The sequence below is a fragment of the Mustela erminea genome, chromosome 9, assembly GCF_009829155.1.
Source record: "Mustela erminea isolate mMusErm1 chromosome 9, mMusErm1.Pri, whole genome shotgun sequence".
Taxonomy (NCBI): Eukaryota; Metazoa; Chordata; class Mammalia; order Carnivora; family Mustelidae; genus Mustela; species Mustela erminea.
The window spans coordinates 35,653,216-35,662,717 of record NC_045622.1 but is presented as its reverse complement, the minus strand read 5'-3'; positions in this window follow the sequence as shown (position 1 = coordinate 35,662,717).

The window sequence follows — 9,502 nt, the reverse complement described above, 5'->3', positions numbered from 1 at the left end:
ACAAAGAATCACAGACATTTAGAGTTAGAAACCACTTTAGAAATCACTGATTTTGCCCATTTAATTATACTCACGAGGAAGTGCAGGCCAAGAGTCGATCTCTGCTCACCCGGGCAGCCAGTGGTAGAATGAGGGCTATTACCAGGTTTGTTTATTCCAGGGCAAATATATCTTCTTTGCTATACATCTTTTGGTTGATTAAAAGGCACAGATTAACACCATTAACTCCAGCAAAACTGGCCACATCTTAGTGATTCATTATGAATTTCTCCAAACCATCTACACAGCAGAGTAATTTGATCATTTTTATATTACAGTTTATTTTTTGCTTTTATCAGTGAATACCTCAAAATACCTTGGGGATGTTACTGAGGTGGTCTTAAAATCAACATACATGATCATTATTAAGGAGAAAGGTATAAGCTGGTATCATTACTCTATTTTTAAAGGACAAGGGACAAAATTTAGAAAAGGCAAAGTACCTTGAAGTCACAATGGTCTATTGTAAATCAGGGTAAAAAAACAAACAAACAAACAAAAAAAAACAGCTTTACCTTCTGTATTCAGCAATATACACTTTGCCTGGGCTTGTCTTTCTTAAAATGAAGAAATGATGTGATTATCATTTTCCTAGCTTAAAGTTAAAAATAGAAAGTGTTAACTTCAGTCATCAATTAGCTGTTGGGTCCGGAGGTATGGCGACACGGATTCAGCAAGGCCAACTCAGCTCATTTTCATCCAAATACCTCTAGGTAAGCACCATTCTCTGCCCCCTATGTTCTGGGCTGTCCCTTAACTGCTGGACTAGTCTATTCTCAGATTATTTTAACCTTGTATTTTTTTTTTTTAAGTTGTTAGTTTTGGTCTATAAATAGATTCAGGAGAATCTAAAGTTCTAATAATAGTAACTGGCCATTTTTTTTTTTCTCCTGAGAAATTAAACCATTTTATGGCTGCTATTCAAATGACTTAAAGTTATTGTCCCTGAAATTTGTCCTCATATGCTATGGGGTGGTTGTGCTACCTGTTTAATTCATATATTCTGCTGCTGGTACTTTATGTCCTTGGTTCTCAGCTAGGGACCTGTTTGCCTCCCAAGGGACCTTTGGAAATATCTGGAGAGATTTTTGGTTTTCACAGGTGGTGCAGAGGTGTGTGTACCACAGAGATAGTGATATTGCTATAAATCCTGTGAGGCACTGGACAGCCTCTCACAAAAAAGAATTTGTCCAAAAGGCCGATAGTGCTAAGGTTGAGTAACCTTGCTTCATAGTAAAGATTCACATAAAGATATTATGTTATCCATATAGACAGAAATCATTCCTGTTAATTTCACTCTACACCCATGAATCTACATAACATAGTGAGTGTCTGGTACTGTGTTAGTCCTGCTTGTCACAGCCCTTTAATTTGTCAAGGTTATGAGCTGATGTTTTGTTCTCAAAAGAATATGTTGACTCCTGAAAAGATCTGTTCTTGTCAAAAGAAAAATTAATATGAAGGAATTTTTTCAGCATTTCCAATTCTTTGGACCATTTCTGATGAAGGTTTTTAGTATTTAGTAAAAAGTAAAAAGTTCTAGTAAAAACTAATCCCATAAACTAGTTGTCATCTAAACCTCACCTCCAATCTCTAAAGCAGGCTCCCAGATAATGTGCCAACCCATTCATTCAGTCATTGCTGCTGCCAGACTTCAATGCTAATTCTATTTTTAGTTACTGTTTATAGTGACTATTAATGGAGAAATGAGAGAAAAAAAAATTTAAAGCTAAAATTTAGTCGGTGGCTCTCTTGACTGCAATTCCCAGTGCACTGTGATTCTGCTTTTAAATGTAATTTCAAAACAGCTGTAATAGCAAATTAGTTTCTTTCTATTAGTTAAATGATTATACACCAATCAGAACCGAATACACACACTATTAAGTTTATAATTATATTTGAGAATTTCACAGCCCACTTCATCTTCCTCTAGGACTCCTCGAGTGCTCTTTGACTCACACTTCTTCCTGAAGGGAATATTTCACCAAGTCTTTAAACATGGTTATCTTGGTTCAGAATATTTAAAGTCAGACTCAAAGGTGAATCAGATGGTTGATAAGTTTTCAAGGTCTTCGTCCCTCAGATCCCGGTCAGATTCCAGTTTCACAGTGAGTGAAATTTACTGTTGATAGCAATTTTCTGGTGAAGGTGCAGAGACTTGGCTCTCTCTATCCATTTCTGAGGGGACAGGGTTTGTGAGTCCCTGCTGTCTCCTTGTCATAACAAAGACCAAATAATCAATGAGTCAGCCACGATGCAGTGGTCAGATTTAGAGGAAATCCTCGCAAGGTTACTCAGCTGATATAAAGCAGTTGGATTCTGTTACCTTTTCTGGGAACCAAACTGTGGCAAAGGGAACATTTATTTCTTTAGATAGACTTGTTTCTCTTCATGGAACTTGATTTCTATGGCTTTCACATTATAATTCTTTTACAATGCAACTTGCTATTGCATAAATTCAATTATATTTGTTCAGTGAATATTTATTAGGAGCCTGCCATGCTGTTCATTTTGTAACAATTCTGTACAGTAGAAGCTTGAAGGAGAGCACAGTGAGAAAGCCCTGCGGCAGGGTGGGGACAATACGGACATTTGGAATTCAGACAGACCCGTGTTCAGAGCTGAGCTCTGGAATTAAGCAACATGTGCTCTCAGAAGGTTGCTTGACTTCTCCGAGCCTGGGTTTCCTTATTTATTGGATGGGAAGCTAGTTAGTCCAGTGGTCAACTAGAACAGAGTCTCTCAGGATGTTTCTGGTGACATACTACATCGTTTAAAATACCTCACTTAACCAGCAGCTTCTACCATGTGAAACGCAGCAGAGAACCAGGATTTCCTCAGATAGTCCTGAACAGAGTGTGATGGGTCAGATCGCATGCATTTCACTCTTGAAATTTTGAAGATTGATGATCACCCACACCCACATTGTATTTCTTTTTCCTTTCCACATCTTGTATTAGCCTTATCTTGTGTTTTCTGTATTTTGATGTGTTGACATCTGGGGTCTTATTGACCCTGGGGGGCTGCTCCTTCTAAGATTAGCTAATTCAAGAGGTAGTAAACACTTGCTGGTGAGCATGCTTTTCAAATGCAAACCAAGCAATCTAGAACCCATACCCGAACCACCCCTTTGTCTAGCTCTCCCATTCTGAGCCACCATCAGCCTTCCCTAGTCACTGGAGAGGGCCAGATACCAGCCACCATGTTGATAGGGGCAGCTCCCGCACCCCATATACTGCCAGAATTATTCAAAGTAGCCAAGCCTAAGCCTGTTTACCGTGCCTTGCCTGTTTTTTAATTTTTGTTTTCTTTTTCCCCCAGTGGAAAACATAGTAAAGGTGCTTGCCCTCAAGATCTCCCTTTTCCCTCTGTCTCCTGATTGACCCTGGTGCTTCTCCATGTGTCCTCTTGCATGATGTGGGGTGCCCTTTCTTCTTGGAAACTGAGAGCAACAAACTCTGGAGTGGCAATTGCCCCTGATCTGTTAGCCTTACCATACTTAAATAATAATAAAACCTACCACAGTATATACTTCTAAAAAGTTTGGCTTTCTAATTTCCTGATCATAATAGGTATGAGAGCAACCGAGAATCGTGGGAAGGTTCTGGAGTCACCTATGTTGGTGGTATTATGGGATGCCACTTTTTCTTGGTTGAATAAATGGCCTCTGTCCAATATAGAGAATGTGTGAGCAAAGCCAAACTTTGAGTGCATTGACAAAAAGGAAAATGTTCTTCTGCCCATTTTTTAAATGTTTTTGCTTTACTTTTTAAAAATTTTCATCCCTCATCTGTTCATAGATTTTCATAGGATGAAAATGAAAGCTTATAACTTCACATCAGATCCATTTGAACCCATCGTGTGCTGTCCTTGGCCATCCAGAATCTTCATTCCCTTTTTGATCTTACGAAGGATAATAAATAGCAACACAAAAAATAATTTTTAAAAAGCCAACATAAAACAAACTGTACTGAGTGCTCTATGTTTCTTATTTTGAATCCTGCAACAAACCCTAAAATGTAGCTTTTGTTAGCAACTTGTGACAGATGAACAAACAGACTTTTATGAAGGTCACAGAACTTGTGCTGAATCACCTAGCCAATAACTAATAGAAGCTGGATTCACGTAAGTATGCTTTTTTAGTGCTAGCTTAAAGAAAACAAGCTAGGGGTGCCTGGGTGGCTCGGTGGGCTAAGCCTCTGCCTTCGGCTCAGGTCATGGTCTCGGGGTCCTGAGATTGAGCCCTGTGTCGGGCTCTCTGCTAGGTGGGGACCCTGTCCTTCTCCCCCTACCCCCCCCCCCCCCCCGCAGGCCTATCTGCCTACTTGTGATCTCTCTCTTTGTTAGATAAATAAATAAATCTTAAAAAAAAAAAAAAAGAAGGCAAGCTAATGTCTGTCAGGTCTTTTTGTGCTATAAACTCAGTGATTTTCGCCTGTGGAGAATTCATTAATTCTTTTTGTTTTGAAAGCACATTGCTTATGTTTCAAATTACACACATCACATTCATAATTGTCTTAGAGATAGGTGTACATACATCATCAATTCAATTAGCTTGTGGGCTATATGGGAGCAGAACTCTTCCTCATCTTTGTATTCATCACAGTACTTAGCCCAGGGCCTTGAGCTTATTAAGTATACAATGAATATTTGTTGAATTGATGTGAATTGAGGATCAAATGCATTAATGCAGGTTAAATCTGTTTGTAAGGCTCTAGCCACGTGAAAGACAATATGATTATTGGAGTCATCGTGCGTAGAGGAGGAAGAAAGTGTGTGTGTGAGGGAGTGTGTGTGTGGGTGTGTGTGTGTATGAGGGGCCCATTCCACAGACTTGCAAATTTTTTGAAAGTGAAATGAAATAATCAAAATATGAATTGTGGAATTTTAATTTAAAATGGAAATTTGCTAGTCTTTTCTAAATTTCCACTGAAACTATTTTAGAAGGTAAAGGGAAAAAAAATGAAATCTTAGAGCAACATTGAAGGTGAAGACTCACGGAAAATAAATGCCAAAATCTGAAGGAAAGTTATTTGAAGAGGATAACTGTGCTTTTCTCAGTTAGCTAGACTTAGTTACAGATAAGAGAACAACAGTGATTAAAACATAAGGCACTTATTATTTATTTACTTAACAAATAACATGAAGTTAGGTGTTCCCTGTGTACTTCAGTTGCCTAAAGTCAACACCAAGACACCAGGCTCTTTCATTTATTTTTATTGCTATTCTCAACGTGTTGGCTCTTTGTCCTTGGGTTTTCATCTCATTGTCCCAGGGTCGCTGCCGCAGCTCCAGATAATGCATTCCAACACAACAGTATTTCAAGCAGAAGGGAAGTGGGGAGGGACAAACATAAACTGTTTCCTTTCCTACTTGTGTTTATAAGGGGGAAACATCATCCTGACCCCCATGGAACGAGCCTTCCATAGATTTCTCTTTATGTCATTACCTGGAACTAGGTCATATGAGCACTCCCTCGTTCATTCATTTTCAAAGGCAAATAGAATCACTGTAGCCAATAAGAAGTCTAGGGAGAAGCACACTTTGCACTCATGTACACATGCACACATGCACACATGCACAATAATGGTCCTTTTAGCAATGAAGAATGAGAAAATAGCTGTTATGTAAAGAGTCAGCGATGCCTCTTATAAAACTGGATTGAGAGAAGAATTTATCCTGTTGAATGCTTTGTCTCATAAAACATGGCAGCCCTATTTATCTGGAAGAATGTTAGAAGACAACTTCCTCCCCACCTTGATGTCTGGGCAGACATCCTGGACCAGTCCCCACCAAAAAACCAAGCAAATCCCCTCTATTCTCAAGATTTGCTATTTGAGACTCTAAGTTCTCTGATTTATTCATATTTCTGAATTCAAATGCACTGTTCTACATTTTTAAAAAGACTACAACTTCTAGAAGACAACAGAAAAAATGTAGGAGAAACTAGTTATGGTATCTTATATTCTTAGAAGTGTAGCATCCACAAGTAAGAGACTGTATTTGGGAATAAGAATTGGCTGGAAATGGTGCATTCTGGAGATTTTAGCTTTTCACGAACTTCACTGCTTCAGAATATTAAAGCATCAAGCTGGGGAATTCTCTGAAATTCTATCTTCTGTTCATGAAAAGAGCACTATAGGTGAAGGCATGCTATATCTTGGAAATTGAATACATTTTAGGCATATTAATATGTTTATATTAATATTTGAAAAGGCAGTTTGATGAAAGAATCTGCAGATTGACGGTGAGTCAGTCCAGTGACACCTACAGATCTTTTCTCTAGTCAATAATTTCCTCTTACTTGAGTAATACAAAGGGAAAAGAAATAACATATAGGGCTTATATTTAAATACAAGCGAACATCACACCAAAATTTACAAAAAACATGCCCTTTAAATGACCTACTATAGCTAATAAAAGAATAAAAAATGTTTGTTTTCCAGTGTGTAGTACTTGACACAGAGTAGTCCTAAGAAGAGAATAGTTAAGACAATAAAATGAGATAAAAATAGAGATGCGTGATCTAAGGAAGTATTTCAAGAAAACATTGTAGTGTCATCTCTATGAGAAAATTTCTCAGTCTTCTGGGCCTTACTCAGCTGATCCTCTTCTGTCTGCTTACATTTCCTAACACTAGGAAATATATTTCTCATACCGTATCTGTTGCCATAAAGTTTAGATGAAATTTCTTCACTTGTTTGATGATAATCTAACAAAGCAATGTTTATTAAAATAGCTGAAGTTTCACAAACTTGGGCTATGAGAAGAGAATTTAAATCAAAATACATCAGTAAGGAAATGCTAACTTATCCTTGAAATCATAAATAATCCTAACCTTTAAGGGCTTAAAGTTATAAAATGTCTCACTCATGCCACATGTCCATCTTGGGTGGGCAAGGAGAGCTATCTCTGCTTGGCTTCATTCCAGGATGTAGGCTGTCAGAGCAGTTATTATTTGGAACATTGCCAGTCATCATGGGAGAGGGAAAAAAATGACCTTTGGAAGGTCATGCCTTGGAAGTGAAATGCTCTAGCTCATAAGTGATTTGTTACTTCTAATCACAAATCATTTGCCAGATGAAGTTTAATAACCCTAGCCAACCAGGAGTCTAGGAATATAACCCTACTTGTGATTGGAAGGCGAGAGACTAGAAGTATGTAGTGGACATCACTCAAGGCAATAACATTCTACTTTCTGGTCACAAATCTTTGGCTCATTCTTTCCTATATGCAACATCTATTCTCTCTACATGAGAGAAAATTAAAATTTCTATCCAGTATAATATCAAGTTATTTTCTAAGTTCTTTGGGTGATTCACTGTGGTCTCTAAGTTGTGGGGTGGAGGGAAAGCCACAGTGATTTCTTCATTAGGTCTCGCTGTGGTTCCTCTTGATCCATAGATCCATAGATCTGAGAAGGGTAGTTATATGTTCTCTGCAGCCCAATGTACTATGGTGGAGCTAAACATTCTTGTTTGGAAATGGAAAGGAAAGGAGTCACAGAAGTCATTGATTTATAGAAAGTCTGACATTCTACTAGGCAGAATTTGCAATTTGCAATTTGCAATATTTTCCTGGGGATGTGGACTATTTTTTTGAATTAGTCTTGATTCTGGTTCCTAGGATGGCCCCCCGGTCCATTATTTTCTAGGCCCTTAGCTCTATTCTGTCTGAGCTTCTTCCTTTCCCACTCTTCGCTTTGACTCCATCTAAATGTGAGGATTAGAGAATGCGCTTTCCCTTTAGTTGAGCATCTTATCAGTCTGCTTCCTTCACAAGAAAGCTTAGGGGCCCAAGAGTCATTTTAAGTCTTGAAGGTTCAGTAATTTCTTCCCCATTCTCTGTCCTCTCCTTCCTCACAGACTCTTGGCTTATTTTACATTACAGGCATTTTTAAAACAGCCTTCTTATTTATTTGATTCCACTCATTCTATTTGACATTCTCTCTCTGTCTCTCTACCTATAGGTATATCTATATGTATATGTATATCTAATCTATCTATCCATCTGCATCTATCTATATTTATATAGCCACACTGAGGCTTTTTTGTCCTTGAACAATTTTATATATTGAATGGATTTTCCAGGTTTCATCTCAACCTACTCAGAGGCTTAAACAAAAACACATCCTTAAATCAATGCTTGCTATTGGACTAAAGTTCATTTTTTTCATATTTGAAATTGAGAAATACTTGCTTCTTCCCGATACTGAGTCCCTGAGAGTATAGACTCTCTCTATTCTCTCTTATTCCTGTCTACAGCTGGACCAGTTCTGTTCTTTTACCTTTTTACTTTGCAAAGTGCAACAAGCATCAATCGGGACACATTGGTAGTATTCCAATCTCTCCAGAGAAATACAGCTTCATTAGGTGAATGATCTGTCCTATAAATTATTGCATTCGATGTGGTGGTAAATGTTTAATAGCCAGCTCTCCAGAAAAGCAAAAAGCTGTGATTTGTGGCATTTCCCAATTTCATTGGTATAATTCTCCCACCAAGGCAGATTCAAGTTACCGACATAGCTTCATTAAACCTGGAGTTGGGAAGAAACTCTCCATCGCGAGCCAACTCCAGCACCCCACAGAGTGCAGGTGATGGCCCTGCCCAATGGTTTTCCATGCTTCACATAAAGCATCATCACTCCAGTCTTTCTCACAACATGCTGCCTAGCCCAAAGCCAATGTCGTATATTTTAGATTATTTTTATGACAACTCTTGGACTTCTAGGTACCACTTTCTGTATTGGTTAGAACAGGCAAGGTTATGCTGCAATGGTAGACAAGGCTACAATCTCAGTGATTTCAAACAAGAAAGGCTTGTTTCTCACTCATAGCATCATTCTCATCACAGCACATCTGCTGCCTATGCTCTACCTCTCTGAACTTCAGAACCCAGACTGTCAGAGCAGCGCTGCCTGGCACATTGTACAATTGTACAATTGCACATTGTACAATTTGGTGGGGAAAGGGAGCTACGGAGGGTGCAGTACCAACACCTAAATGAGTTGTTCTCAGAAGTGACTGTACACTTCTGTTCACAACTTGTTGGCTAGAACTAGTGATGAAACTGGAAGGAGGAAAGGAAGGAGAAAAAGAAGTGAGAATGTACCTGGCAGCAGAGAACAGAAAATATGTGGAGGTTAACACTGATAGCTATCACAATTCTACAACAGTAGAAGAACAAAGAGCCACACAATTTATGCCTTTTTCCAAGCAACTTGCATATTCCCTTCTTTTCTATCTTATATAGAAGTTTTAATGAATAAAAAACTAAGAAAATATACAATAGCAGTAATTATCTTTTACCAAGCTCGTCTTCATATCATGATCTAATAAAAATATTTGAATATTCATGTGGTATCTCTGCCTAAAATCAATATATACTTTGGTATCAAATAGATTAAGAAAACACACATACGTGAAATGGCGTAAGGAAATAAAATTGCTACCACTGAAATCTT